This window comes from Galeopterus variegatus, unplaced genomic scaffold (assembly GCF_000696425.1).
Source record: "Galeopterus variegatus unplaced genomic scaffold, G_variegatus-3.0.2 Scaffold2128, whole genome shotgun sequence".
Lineage (NCBI taxonomy): Eukaryota > Metazoa > Chordata > Mammalia > Dermoptera > Cynocephalidae > Galeopterus > Galeopterus variegatus.
In genome coordinates, this window is record NW_007728239.1 from 123,164 (window position 1) to 138,508 (window position 15,345).

Genomic DNA, 15,345 nt, shown 5'->3' on the forward strand with positions numbered 1-15,345 from the left:
TGTGGTAGAGAAGCAGAGAACATGCAATGGTGCAGCCCAGAGACCATTAGCTAAGAAGATTAGTACATAGAAAAGGGATTATCAAGAGAAGGAGAAAAAGGACCTGAAGGCATTGCAGAAGCCTCTAGGACCAACTCTTCCATTTCAGGCCCAAGGGCCCTGGGAGTGAAAACAGTCTTGGGGAACAGGCCTGAGGTGAGCTCCATGGGCCTGATGCCCAGGGCCACCTCGAGAAGCTGCTTCCAGCACCCCAGCTGCTTTGGCTGCTCCAGCAATGGCTAATGTGGTCCCAGGTGTGGCTGGATGTACAGCTTTGGAAAATACAAGCCAGAAGCCTTGGCGGTATCCACGTGGTGTTAGCTCTGCAGGTTCGCAGAATGCAAGAGTTGTGAAGGCTTGGGAGCCTCCACCCAGATTTCAAAGGATGTATGGAAAAGCTTGGGGGCCCAGGAAGCTATCTATCACAGGGGTGGATTCACTCTATAGTCTTTGCTAGAGCAATGATGAGCAGAAACGTGGGGTCAGAGTTGCAGCAGAGAAACCCCAACAGTGCCATGCCTAGTGGAGCCATGAGAGCAGGACCACCATAGAGACCCCAGACCTGTGGAGCTACCAGAGTGGAATGCCAGCCTGGGAGAGCTGAAGTGTGGCCTATAATCAGGAAAGCCATAGGAGCGGAGTACCCAAGGACTTGGGGACTCACCCCCACACCAGCATGCAAAGGAGATCAAACATGGAGTCAAGGTGCCTGATTCACCAGCACTGAGATTTAATGCCTGCTCTGCTGGGTTTTGGACTTTTTGGGACCTATTACTCCTTTCTTTTGGCCTATTTCTCCCTTTTCAAATGGAAATATGTACCCTATTTTGTCCCACCATCGTATTTTAGAAGTAGATAACTTGTATTGACTTCACAGATGGGATTTTGAACTTTGGACTCTTGAGTTGAAACAAGTTAAGACTTTGGGGACAAAATGAACATACTTGCATGTGAAAAGGACATGAGTTTTGGAGGGCCAGGGGCAGAATGTAGTGGATTGAATTATGTCCCCCCCAAACTCACTGATGCTTGAATTGTGTCTCCCAAGTTTTATGTATTAGAAACTTAGCCCCCACTGTGACTATTAAGAGGGTGAGAAATCCTATTATGGTAACTGAAAGGTGGAGCCTTGAAGAGGTGATTAGATTGTAGGACAGTGCAGAAATGAGTGGATTAAAAATGGTGGTAAGGGGTGTGGTTCTGAGTGCTCTAAAAGAAGAGGAGAGTCTGTTTTTCTCTGTTCTCTCTGCTTCCACCATCTTGCAATATGAGACCCCTGGGTCACTGTCACCACCACCAGATGGACTTTGGACTTCTCAGCCTCAGAAACTGTAAGCAATAAATTTCATTTTCTTTATAAATCACCCAGTTTCAGTTATCTTGTTATAGCAACACAAAAAGGACTAATACACACTGGTAGAAGGAAATGTGGAAGAGAATAAAAGGGAGCCCAGGCAAGAATAACCTGTGGAAATAAATAACACACACTATGTAAGTGGATGAAGCAGAAAGCCACTGAACATTTTAGAGAGGGAAAAATGATATGGGAAATTTCTTAAAGAATTTTAAGATTACCTCATGTAAGAAAAATGTAGAATAAAAGTCAATTGAATCTGCTTTGTTTAGATGTGTTTTGAGTATAAAGGAGTCAAAAACAATAATATTAAATAACTCAACAAAGCTTTGCCACACAAATCATTTGATTAAAAATACCAGATACATGAGAATACGTATTGCATGACTCCATTTACATGAAGTCTGAGAACAGGCAAAACTAACCTATGGTGCTAGAAATCAGAAGAACAGTGGTTGACTCAGGGGAAGGGAGTTACTGACTCGGAAAGAACATTAGGGAAACTATTAGGAAGCTGGAAATGTTCTATGTCTTGACTGTATGATAGCTGCATAACCATATATAGAAAAAGTTCAAGCTATACACTTAAGAATGGTACATCTTAAGCACTTCACTGATGTATGTTAGGCCTCAATAAAAAAGGCTGAAAAAAATTAAACATTTCGTCCTTAAACATGATAAAGAAAATGACATGATCATTTTAAGTTCTACTCCTTGACTTAGGAATAAGAAACCACATGTTCAATGATTCATACAGACAATCTCAAGAAAGATGAACCAGTACAGAATATGACTAGGATGATGGTGAGGGACTGAGTCCCTGACCAAGGTAGCACAACTATGGTTCAACATCCTGTGTGTTCAGATGGTACCCTAGCTGTCTCAGGACACACACTGAACTAGCAATCTTCAAGGAACACTAATATCACAATGTACCTCAGACATATCTGTTCTGAATCTCCCAGACCATGGATAGCATCCTGCATTGAGACAGGAGTGCTATAATAGAGAAAATGCACATTTAGGTTATTTTCTTCTTTATTTATTTTATCACATACCTGTTGATATGAATCAGATTGAATCAGAATCTCTAGAGACGGGGCCCAGAAATATGTATTTAGAAAAACCCAACAAGTAAAGCTGATTGACACTGAAGACTAAGAGTTTGCCAAATTTCCAGCAAAGATAAATTACATTTTTATTAGTGATGTTACATGAACATTAAGACTTTGAGCAGAGAGGAGAGGCAATATGCTAATATAAATATCAAATAATAGCAAACAAATACAAATTTTAGAACTCAAAAGATCCAGTAGCCAAAATTTTTAAATGCACTAGATGCACTACATACTAGCATTCAAGATGACAAAGTGAACTTGAAGACAGATCAACAGAAATTAATCAATCTGAACAATGAAGGGAAAAAAACAGACAAAAAAAATTAACAGAGCCTGCGCAGGGATCTTTGGGGATGATAACAAAAGATCTAACACTCATGTCACTGAAATTGTAGAAAGTAGGGTGTGGGACACAAAAAAATATTTGAAGAAATAATGGATAAATACATCCCAAATTTGGTGAGAGACATGAACCTGAAGATTTGAGAAGTTCAATTTAAGAGAATTGAAAGTACGCTCTCTGAACATAATGGAATTTAACTAGAAATCAATAACAGAATGATAACCTCCAAACACTTGAAAAGTAAACAGCAAATTTTTAAAACATCCATGGGTCAGAAGAGGAAGTCTCAAGGTAAACAAGAAAACATTTTGAAATGAAAGAAAATGGAGACACCACATACCAAAATCCGTAGAATGCAATTAACAAAGTACTTAAAGGGAATATTATGGTATGAAATACTTATAACAAAGGTGTCAAATTGACAATTGAAGCAAAATAAACATAGAATAGGCAAAAAGAAGAAAATAGTAAGTAACAGAAATTAATAAAAATGAAAATCAAAAAACAGAGAAATCAATGAAACTAAAAACAGATTCTTTGAAAACTGCTAAACATCTGACACAACTGCTAAAGAGCGAAAAAGACAGGGGGCAGAAATCAAGACATATCAAAAATGCAAGCAGAAATATCATTACAAACATCTCAGATGTTAAGAGTAAACAAGGGAGAGAACATACCTAGGGTTGCAGTGGCTGGAGGGCGGGGAGAAGGGAAGGCCAGGGAGAGGTAGGTGGGGGGAATGGGGAATAATTGCAATTTGTAGTAATAGGCATGCTGATAGTATTGATCTAATCATCACATCTTGGACACAGTGACGGTCAGCTTTGTACCCCATGAATATTCATGATCAGTTAAAAAAAATTGTATAATGATGTTAAAAAAAAAAGAGTAAAGAAGGCAATAATACTATGAACTCTACACAACAAATCTGACAACGTACATGAAATGGAGAAATTCCTCAAAACCCACAAACTCTCAAAACTCACCAAATGTGAAATAGATAATGTGTAAACTTCACTATTAATAAAAATGAATTTGTCGTTTAAAACCTTCCATAAAAGAAATATCTAAATCCAGATGTTCACTGGCAAATTCTTCCAAAATTTAGAGATAATATCAATTCTATACAATCTCTTAGAGAAAACAGAAATAATATTAAATTAAAAAGTAATCAAATCAATGAATGAGGCCAGCATTTCTGATACCAAAACAAAGACAGTATAAGAAGACAAAGCTGGAGGAGTCAATTCACTTCAAGACTTACTGCAACTCTAGTCATCAAGAGTGTGGTACTGGTAAAGGATAAGCAGATTAAAACAATAGAAAAGAATCCTGAAACAGATCCACACATTTATGGTCAAAGGCATTTTGGATAAATCTACAAAGATAATTCAATAGTGAAAGAACAGTCTTTTCAACAAATAGTATTAGAACAATGGAACATCATACTCAATAAATGAACTTGGCCTGGAGCTCATACCTTATACAAAACCTCCAAAATACACTGTAAACCTAAATTTTAAACTTAAAACTATAAAACTTCTCTAATTAAACAGAAAATCTTTGTGACCTTGGCTTGAGCAAAGGTTTTTTAGATATAACACCAAAAACAATCCATTAAAAAAAAAATTGGTAAATTTGACTTCAAGGGCAGAACTTCTGCTCCTTAGAATGAAAAGAGGAGCCACGGACTGGGAGAAAATATTTTCAATAATTCATGTGAAATATTGAGAATAGTACCTAACTCACAGAAAGCACTTAAAAACTGTTAGTTAATTTTAAAACAATACCAACAACAAAAATAATAAGAAGGTCTAGGGTTTTTAACTGCCTACATTAATTCACAATTATACATAGTTACTCAAAAAGCTACTCCCATTTTTTAAAATAATAATCTGTTTCATCATTCATATACGTGATAAAGTACTCTAGAATATGCAAAGAAATCTCAAAAAAAATTAAGAAAATAGAGAACATTTTTGTTAATGGGCAAAAGAACAGATACTTCATCAAAGAAGATGGCAAATAATCACATGAAAAGATGCTCAACAGCATTAGTCATTTACAGAAATGCAAATCAAAATCACAATGAGATATCGGTACACGCATATTAGAATGGCTTTAAAAATTACTGACAATATCAAATGCTGACAAAAATGCAGAATGATAGTAACTCATACATTGCTGGTATGAATACAAAATGGTATGGACACTGGAAAAGTTTGGTAGTTCCTTAAATAGTTAAATAGAAAGAAAGAAACAACAATAATAAGTTAAAACTTTCAGAAGGAGAGAGCAGAACTATGGCTACTAGAGGTGGGAAAGTGGGAATAAGGGGAGGATAGTGAGAGGTTGGTTAATGGAAACATAACAGCTAGAGAAGAAAAATAAATCCTGTGGGCATACAGTCGAGCTAGGCATCTACAATTAACAATAGTTTACTGCATGTTATTAAACAGCTAGAAGACAGGAGATGGAATGTCCTTATCACAAAGAAATGATTAAACTTTGTAATGAAGAATATGCTATACTTACCCTGACTTGATCATCACACATTGCATACATGTATTGATATTCAACTTTGAACCCCACAACTATGTACAGTTAATATGTCTCAATAAATAAATAAATAAGTTAAATATATACTTATCATATAACCCAGCAATCCCACTCACAGGTATTTACCCAAGAGAAATAAAAACATATGCTCACATGAAAACCTGTGCACAAATGTTTACAGTGGCTTTATTTGCAATTGCCAGAATCTAGAAATCAACACAAATATCTTTCAGCTTGTAAATGGATAAACAAACTATATATGCTTATGATGGATTACTACTCTGCAATAAACAGGAACAAATTACTGACACGCAGAACAGCATGGATGAATTTGAAATTGTATTGTGTTAAATCTTAAAAAGCCAGACTCAAAAGGCTACATAATATATAATTCCATTTACATGACAACCTTGAAAAGGTAAAACTACAGAGATATAAAACATGTCAGTGGTTGCCAGGAGCTAGCAGTGGGGGTAGTGATTGAATATAAAAAACAAAAAAAGGAATTTTGGGGAGCGTGATTGTAGTAGCTGCACAACTGTATGCATTTGCCAAAGCTCATAGAACTGTTTAGCGAAAAGGCTGAATTTTATTGTGTGTAAATTATACCTCAATAGAATTATAGTAGGTGGAATAATTTATCACTAGGAATTTAGGCCCACCCAGAATCTGTGAATGTGACCTTTTTTGGAAATAGGACCTTTGCAGGTGTAATCAAATTGAGGTCCTACTGGATTAGGGTGACCCCTAAATCCAATATGACTGATGTCCTTTTGAGAAGACAGAAATTTGGACACAGACTCACAAATAAGGTCATATGAAGATGAAAGGAGAGATTGGAGTGATGCATTTACAAGCAAAGGAATGCCAAGGATTGCTAACACACACCAGCAGCTAGAAGCAAGTTTCTCTTCGACAGCCTTCAGATAGCATGGCCCTGAGGATAACACCTTGCTTTTGAATTTCTAGATTCTGAAACTGTGAGAGAATAAATTTCTATTGTTATAAGCCATCAAGCTTGTGGTATTTCGTATGGCAGCTCTAGAAAACTAATATAAGACTTGACTAGTTAAGGTCAAGGGTTCAGATCCTTGTACGGACAAGCTGCCCCCCCCACAAAAAAAAAATTTTAAAGCAAACAAAAGGGAGAGAGAAGTACCAGCTACATTTCAACAATCACAAGAAAAATAAAGTTGATATAGCAATGTTATTGTCACACAAGTGACAGGGTAGAATCAAAGATGAAAAGTATTAATAAGAATAAACAAAAATTTTAATTAATGACCAGAGGAACAATCCACCGAGAAGATGTAACAATCATAAAGATTTACTGCATGTACCTAATAAAATAGCCTGAAAATACCAAGCTAAAAATTGACAGCATTAAGAGGAGAAATTGAAAAATCCACACTTATAGTAGAAGACTAACACTAATCTCAGAAACTCACAGATCAAAGACAAAAATTTAGTAAGGACAGAAAATACATAAATATTACAACTCACAAGCTTGGTATAATAGAAATACTGCTAGAAAATACATAAATATTACAACTCACAAGCTTGGTATAATAGAAATACTGCTACCTAAAATAAAGACTACACACACACACACACACACACTATTCAAACAAAAACAGAACTGTCACAAAAATCAATCATGCTGTTGGCCAGGGGTTAACAAACCATATCTACAGGACAAATCTGGCCACCTCCTCTTTTTATTATAGCCCACAAATTAAGAACGGTTTTCACATTTTTAAATGGTTGCATTTGAAATGTTTTTAAAATTAATTTATTTTTTAATTGACATCTATTAATTGTACATATTTATGGGGTCCAGGGTTATATTTCAATACATTTACACAATATGTGATGATCAAATCAGGGTAATTAGCATATCCATCATGGCAAAAATTTATCATTTTTTCGTGATGAGATGATTTGAGCTTCTGTCTTCTAGCCATTTGAGAACATAGAAAAAATTAATGTTAATTATAGATGCCTAGCACTAGTATAGTTCACTAGAACTTATTTTTCCTATCTACCTGTAATTTTGTATGTTAACCAACCTCTCCCTATCCTCCACCCCTTCCCCTTCCCAGCTTCTAGTAACCACAGTTCTATGCTCTCCTTTTATAAGCCCAACTTTTTTTTTCTTTTTTTAAGCTTCCATATATGAATGAGAATATATGGTATTTATCTTTCTGTGCCAGGCTTATTTCACTTAACATATGTCTTCCATGCTCATCCATGTTGCTGCAAATGACAGGATTTAATTCTTTTTATGGCTGAATAGTATTCCATTTTGTATATATAATACATTTTCCTTATCAATTTATTTGTTGATGGACACCTAGGTTTGAATATCTACATTTTGCCTCTTGTCCATAAACACTAAAATATTTACTATGTGGCCCTCTAAGGAAAAGTTTTTCAACCCCTGCTCTAGGCCACAAAGGAAATACAGTATCAAACATTCCAAAGAATTAATATCATACAGATACAGTTCTTTATCATCAATGTACTAAGATTAGAAATCAATTAAAAAATTAAAGCCCCTCATACCAAACCAGTATTTTTTAAAAACTGAAAAAAAAATTAAATAAAATAAATTTATAGTACAGCCCAAGACAATCAGGAGTTACTAATGTTTAAGTTATTGCTATGCCTCAAAGAAAAGAATCCTGTCCTCCCCCACACACCTTTTTTTTAAACAGTCTAACATCTACATTTAGGCAATCAAAGAGGAAAAAGCTATTATTTTCATCAAAGCACAAGAGCTTTGAGATCAGGAATATAATCTCCAACTGAATCAATTAATAAAACTATTCCCTCCAAATAACTTTGACACTAATTCTATTAAACCTTGATGAAAACTAAGATGAAAGTGTCCAGGCCAAAACTAGAAGATATTTTGAGAAATGCTTCTGTAAGCATTAGAAAGGAGGAAAATCATAAAATGGACAGAAAACTCTTTTTAAAGAATCCTGAAGAAATAACTTCATGCATGAAATTTTCATGCTTCTCATCACACAACTAAGAAGCTAACATTTATTGACCAGTGCTGAGCACTTTTCTAAGCATTAATAAATGTGTATGAATAAAAATAATACCAAAAACCCATAGGCCAACTGAACAAATAAGCAATTCGTAGTTTACTGACCACCCAAGTATTCTGGGCTGCTTTACTGAGTAAAGTCTCTCGGCAGTTTCTATGAGTTCTAGTTAGGATTTTAACTCTAAATGCAATTAGAATGCTAATGAATTCATCAGCATACTTATTAAAGACAGATAAAATCTCCTCTACTCTAAGAGCATTAGAGAACTATTGTCAGCAAACCACTTTTCACTTTTCTTTTTTGACAGAGCATAAAGGTAAATACTTGTTGCGATATTTTACCTTACTGGAAAACCCTATAACAATCTCCATCTTACCCAGGTGGTTCTTCCATGAGTTTGCAAAAACTGGGGTCTTCCTATGAGTTCCAGAGCAGCTGCAATGGACATAGATGATACTTGAAATGACTAACAAAAAGTTTGGCAGTGTTGACCAGTCCCTGCAGACAAGCATCATCAGTGATGTCAACAAAGCCACCTTGCCCTTGTGTTTCAGATATGCTACAACACAATCACAAGAGGCATCCTAGGAAAGGGAAAGAGGAAGAGGAGAGGCTTTCTTCTTCTTCTTCCCCCCACCCCAAAAGGTTTTTGTTTTTTTTTTAAATACAAAGGTGTACGGATGAACAAACACATCAAATCACACACACTCTAGAATACATACTGAGAATAATCTTTGAGTAATACTTTAATTCGCCTGTGAGATTTAAACTCTAATGATTCAAGGTACACTTGAGATTTTCTTAAAAACACAGACTAATAAAGCCTGATTTTCAATAAGTGCTTCAGAGATGAAGTGATCCTAACAGATGATAGGGGTAAAGGCATTTTAGAATGAACAACAAAAAAAATCTACTCAGCATTCAAATTGACTGAAATGTTATCTTACATGGATAGACTCCTTATAAAATTCTAAGCAAACAGTAATCATAAATTTCTTCTGTTTAAATTTATTTTTTATTAAAACTAAGTGCTTAATTTTTACATATCTAAATTTGGACATGTCTTCCTGTTGGCTTGCTTTGTCACTTAAAAATATTACTTTAAATTTCTTCTAATTTTTCTACATTTTAATTTTTTTTAAATATTCAACTCTTCAGGACATCTTGAGTTTACTACAGTATAAGAAACTAAATAATTTGTTCTATACTGCTAATGAGTTTTCCTCAACATCATTTATTTTAAAATCTTTCTGTATCCAATTGTTTTTCTGTAAATACTTCAGTACTTACTTCTGGGTTTCCTATTTTCTTTCATTGCTCTATGTTTCTATTTGTGTCAGTGCTATATCTTGCTCTAAAGGGTTTTGGGGGTTTTTTCCCCCTCACACTCCCACTCCCACTCCTTTTGTTTTTCTCAATGTACATAAACCTTACCCTTTGATATTTCCAATTTTGGAGACATTCTGATGAATCCGCAAAATAAAACTGCTGTGATTCTGGCTGAAATTATATTAAATATATAAATAGCACAGGTTGAGTATTCCTAATTCAAAAACCTGAAATTTAAAATGCCCCCAAATCCAAAACTTTTTGAGCACCTACATGACACCACAAGTGGAAAATTGTACACCTCCAGTCCTAAGCATTTTGAATAAGGAATACTCCACCTGTATAACAGTAATTATGAAGATGATGTTGCTAATACTGCAGAAAAACTGCCTACACACAACATGATAAAAATATTTGATGCACTTATTGAAGGACTAGAACAGTGTACATTCATAACAAGAAATCATGAGTTTATAAAATCAAAGACTTCTTAGACAAAAACCATTGTTCATGAGGCAGACGACTCTAGAGGAAACATTTTAAAAAACCACCCAGCAGAATGCCTCCTCATTCCTATAGGACCCACTTCCCGGTCCCTCAACTGCTTCTGATGTTTCTTCTCACGGAAAAAAATAAAATACAGTGTATAGTAACCTTATAATCAAAACACAGCATCTTACGTGGAGACTGAAAGGCTGACTGTGGTGGTGGTTGTGTAACAGCCAAAACAGGTATTCTGGTGATGCTGCTGTGCTTATTTATCCTAAACACATTATTTTTTTGCTGTATTAATGGTATGTCATATTTTTTACTGTTATGTACTTATGTCTAAATAAGTGTAAGAAAATGATTGTTTATTGGTAGCATATAAATTCAGTCAGGGATGATGGTGATGCCAAACAACCATAGATTGTCTACATGGGTGGTTCAGATAGTGACACCTCTGCTTTCTAATGGTTCAATGTACACAAATTTTATCTCATGCCCCAAATTATTTAAAATATTATAGAAAATTATCTTCAGGCTATGGGTATAAGGTATATATGAAACATAAATAAATTTTATGTTTAGACTTGGGCTCCTTTCCCAAGATATTTTATTATGTGTATGCAAATATTACAAAATCCAAAACACTTCTGGTCCCATGTATTTCAGATAAGGGATACTCAACCTGTACTATGATTTACATCACACATTCAGATTGAATTTATACAATCTTTTTATAATATAATTTGTTACCCTTTGTAACACATCATTCATGTATTTATTTATTTTGATACTTGTATATCCTCCTACACCATTAGGTAGCTGTCTTGATTACTACATTAATATCTATTAATTAATGTTTATAATGTTTAGCCTTCTTATAAAGGAACCTTTTATTCAAAGTTTTTTTTTTTTTTTTTCCTTTTTGTCTTTTTTCGTGACGGGCAACAGATCGCAACCCTCAGTGTCGCGCCCGGACCGGGACCGGCAATGGGATTGCAACCCTCAGTGTTGTTCCCGCACCTCGCTCAGCCAGTGAGCGGCCGGTCTGTACGTGGGATCCGAACCCTCGGCGGGAGTGCCGCCACGACACCGCCGCGCTCTCAAGCGGCGCACTGTAGCAGTGCGCCACCGGGCCGGCCCTCATTCAAAGTTTTTCAGGTGTCTTTATAAAACATCACAAACATCTCTCAGTAAATTTATTGATGATTTAACGTTTTACTTGATGCAGTGATAATCTCATTACAATTTAAATTCCAGCTCTATGATTTATTAGCCTTGGAGACTCAAGGACAGTATTATGTATCTACTAGAACAACACCACAATAAGAAATACATTTTATATAACAAACGAGTGCACAAACACATATTCACACTCTCATGAATGTGTACACATGTGTGTATACGTATATCTAAATGTACATATATCAGAGATACAAATCTCTCTCATTAAATAAGTTTCGCAAAACTTATAGTTTTATGAAAAACTCTGATAGGTTTATACTGTTTTACTTCATCACCAAAAATTCTAGTCATGATGAACAAAATTCACTTCAAGACCCACTAATCAGTTTTAACCTACAGTTTTAAGAACAATGCACTAGGTACAGGACCAAGAATTATATTCTCCTTTTTATTTTCATTACTACCACAATCCTTAATACTCAACAAGTAATTAATAAAATATACTGAATAACAGAGTAACAATAACTAAATAAATATTGAAGAAAATGGAATTAGCTTTTTGGGCAACTATATAAATTGTGATCAGTACAAGCAATTAAAAACCCTAGACTTTCACTTTATTACTGTTGTTGCCATTATTATTAATGTAATAGCTAACAGGTATTAATTGTTTTATATATGCCAGGCACTCTGCTTAGAATTTTACCTGAATTACCTCATGCATTCTTTGTAATGGTCCTGAGATAGATGCTATTACAATCTCTATTATCTTTTCTGAGGAAATTGAGGCACAGAGAGTTTAAGTAACTTGTCCAAGATCACACAACAAACAAGCAGAAGAACTGGTCTGAACCCAACTCTCTGCTTTGGAATTGTTTGTCTTGATTTTTTAAAAATTATACTAATTCCTATTACTTCTCATCATTGACATCTAGAGATTCAGCGTTATCCTAATTATCCCACAACGAAAAACAACTCGAATGTCTGTCAGCAGGTAAATGGATTAAACTAAAACTGTGGTACATTCATGTAAAATGGAATGCTATTCAGCAACAAAAAGGAATAAACTACAGACACTCACAAAATACAGATGAATATCAAAATCATTAAGATGAGTGAAAGAATCCAGAAACAAAAATGGTATACATCGGATGGTCGCATTTAGATAAAATTCTAGGAAAGAAAAAATGTCAGTAACAAAAAAGAAAGCAGTGGTTCCCTTGTCCCAGTTTGAGAGAAAACAGACTGAAAAGGGAAATGAGGAAACTTTAGCAGCTGCAGATGTGTTCAATATCTTGATTGTGGTGGTGATTACACAACTGCATAATGAATCTCAAACTACATACTTAAAATGGGTGCACTTTATTTGAATGTAAATTCTATCTTAATAAAGTTAACAAAAAACTTTTTAAAATTGTCTTTTTCACCTTCCTTTCCCTTCCTGAAACACAGCAAGATAGGTCTCCACCCAACAAAGGATAGCCCATCAGGGGATCTCGGAGCCTAAGCAGATTGAGGAGCATGTCCCTGCTGGGGGACAGCTTACTACTGACTGCACCCCAGGTCCCTAAAAGAGTGAAAAGAGCATCCATGAGGGACTGAAGGAACAGCCTGATATCAACATAAAGCCTGAGTGGAAGGAAGAGGGTATATGCACATAATGAGCAGCCTGGCATGGACTGCCAGAGTCTAAGCAGAGTGAAGTGGGCATCCACACACGAAATGGCCAGGCGAGGGCTGCCAGAGCTCAAGCAAATGAAGAGGAAAGGGCCATGTGATGGGTATCAGACCAAGTGGGGCAAGGAGGGCCTCCGTGTGTGAGCACCACCTGACATGTGGTGTCAGAGCCCAAGCAGAGCGAGGAGGCATCCATATGAAGAGGAAGACTGCTGTGGGTGTCAGAGCCTGAGCAGTGGAAGAAAGGTGCACTGAGAGGGTGGGGGCAGCCATCGTGGCCATCCAGAACCTTAGCAGGGTGAGGACAGTACCCTCAAATATGCATGTCCCAGCACAATCTATCAAAACCCAAGTAGACCAAGGAGGGCAACCACACAGGAAAGGGGCTGACAGTGGTAGCAGGAAATTGGATACACCAAGCAAATGATTAATCAAATGAGTAAAATACATTAAGGAAAATAGAAACCAGTTTTCTTACTGTCAGAGAAGGGAGCAATAAATATGGAAAAGAAGACATGCTACATTTACACCAGAATTAAAGTTATGAGTAGGAACTCACAGTTTTCAATACAGATAGATACAGAAATATAGTCAGTCATGTGCCACATAATGATATTTCAGTTAATGACAGATTGCATATATGATAATGGTCAGAGCAAGACTATACCACACAGCCTAGGTGCGTAGTACGCTATACCATCTAGGTTATGACTAAATCATCTAATGACACATTTCACAGAACATATCTCCGTAAAGTGACATAGGACTGTATATAAACTCATGAATGCACACACACAAACACTGACACACTTACCCTGAGAGGGCTTAAGGGAACTGACACCCTAATAGCAATAAGCACACCTAGCCCCCAGAACTTGGCTTCTAAACACCATTCTCCACTAAAAGAAACCCACACCTCTTTGGAAAAAAAAGCTGTTTCCAGGTCAAGATAGGGTAAATACTAAATAAGCCCAGGACATCTTGTAAAAGCAAAGAAGTACTCAAAGAATGATGGGGATATGTCAAAAGGACACAGAAGCCAGCCTGAAAGAGTTCTGAGCAACCAAATCTTGGACAGGCTGAGCATCATCAAAATAAATTATATTAATAAATTATAACTGATTGAATAAAATAAGAAACCATGAATAAATACTAATATAAATAAATCACTGAATAAATTGGAAATTTGACAAGAAATAGGAATGTATATAATTTCGAATTTTCTCCCTACAAAATACTAATTATAAAGAGGCAAAGAGTGATTTCATAGTCAAGGCTAGCAGACAACCTTCTTTATGTAGTGATCAAAGTTAACATCACTAATAGGAAAAGCAAAAATCATGTGTCACATGATGGGATGTCATAAAAACAATGAAGCATTGCTACTGTGACATTTCTGTCAAACGTGCATAACATGAATCAAATCATGTGGCTATATCAGAAAAATACACATTGAGGGGAATTCTACAGGATAACTAGCCTATAATATTAAACAGTGTCAGGGTCAGCAAAGTCAAGGGAAAACTAAGGAACCATTGAAGACTGAAGAAAAATACAAAGACATGATAATAAAAAGCAATATGTGCTCCTAAAAAAGATCTTTTTGGGGCCGGCCCGGTGGCGCACTGCTACAGTGCGCCGCTTGGGAGCATGGTGGCGCTCCCGCCGAGGGTTCGGATCCCACATACAGACTGGCCGCTCACTGGCTGAGCGAGGTGCAGGCGCAACACCGAGGGTTGCGATCCTGTTGCCCGTCCCGGTCCGGTACGGGCGCGACACTGAGGGTTGCGATCCGTTGCCGGTCACGAAAAAAGACAAAAAGGAAAAAAAAAAAAGATCTTTTTGCTATAAGGATATTACCAGGACAAACAGCAAAACCTGAACAGTCTCTGAGGATTAAATGGTAGTAATGTATCAGTGTTCTTTGTTTTTGTTTTTAATGTTTTGTTTTTATTGGTTATGAATATTCATGGGGTACAAAGCAAATTGTCACCACTCATGTCTAAGATGTGATGGTCAGATCCATACTGGCAGCATGTTCATTACCACGAATTGTGATTATATCTTGTGTCCCCCACTCAATTATCACCTCAATTATCCCCACCCTCCCTCCCCATCCCTCTTTCCCCACTCCACTTTGTATCCCTAGGTATGTTCTTTCCCTCTGCAAGTCCAACGCACCATTGTGGTCTTTCT

At 36.3% G+C, this 15,345-nt stretch overlaps 1 protein-coding gene across 4 annotated transcripts in view; it reads right to left on the reverse strand.

Annotated features, from left to right (window-relative positions):
• CCSER2 (coiled-coil serine-rich protein 2) overlaps positions 1 to 15,345 on the reverse strand; it is a 208,766-nt gene that overhangs the window by 48,319 nt on the left and 145,102 nt on the right. The window lies entirely within an intron of this gene.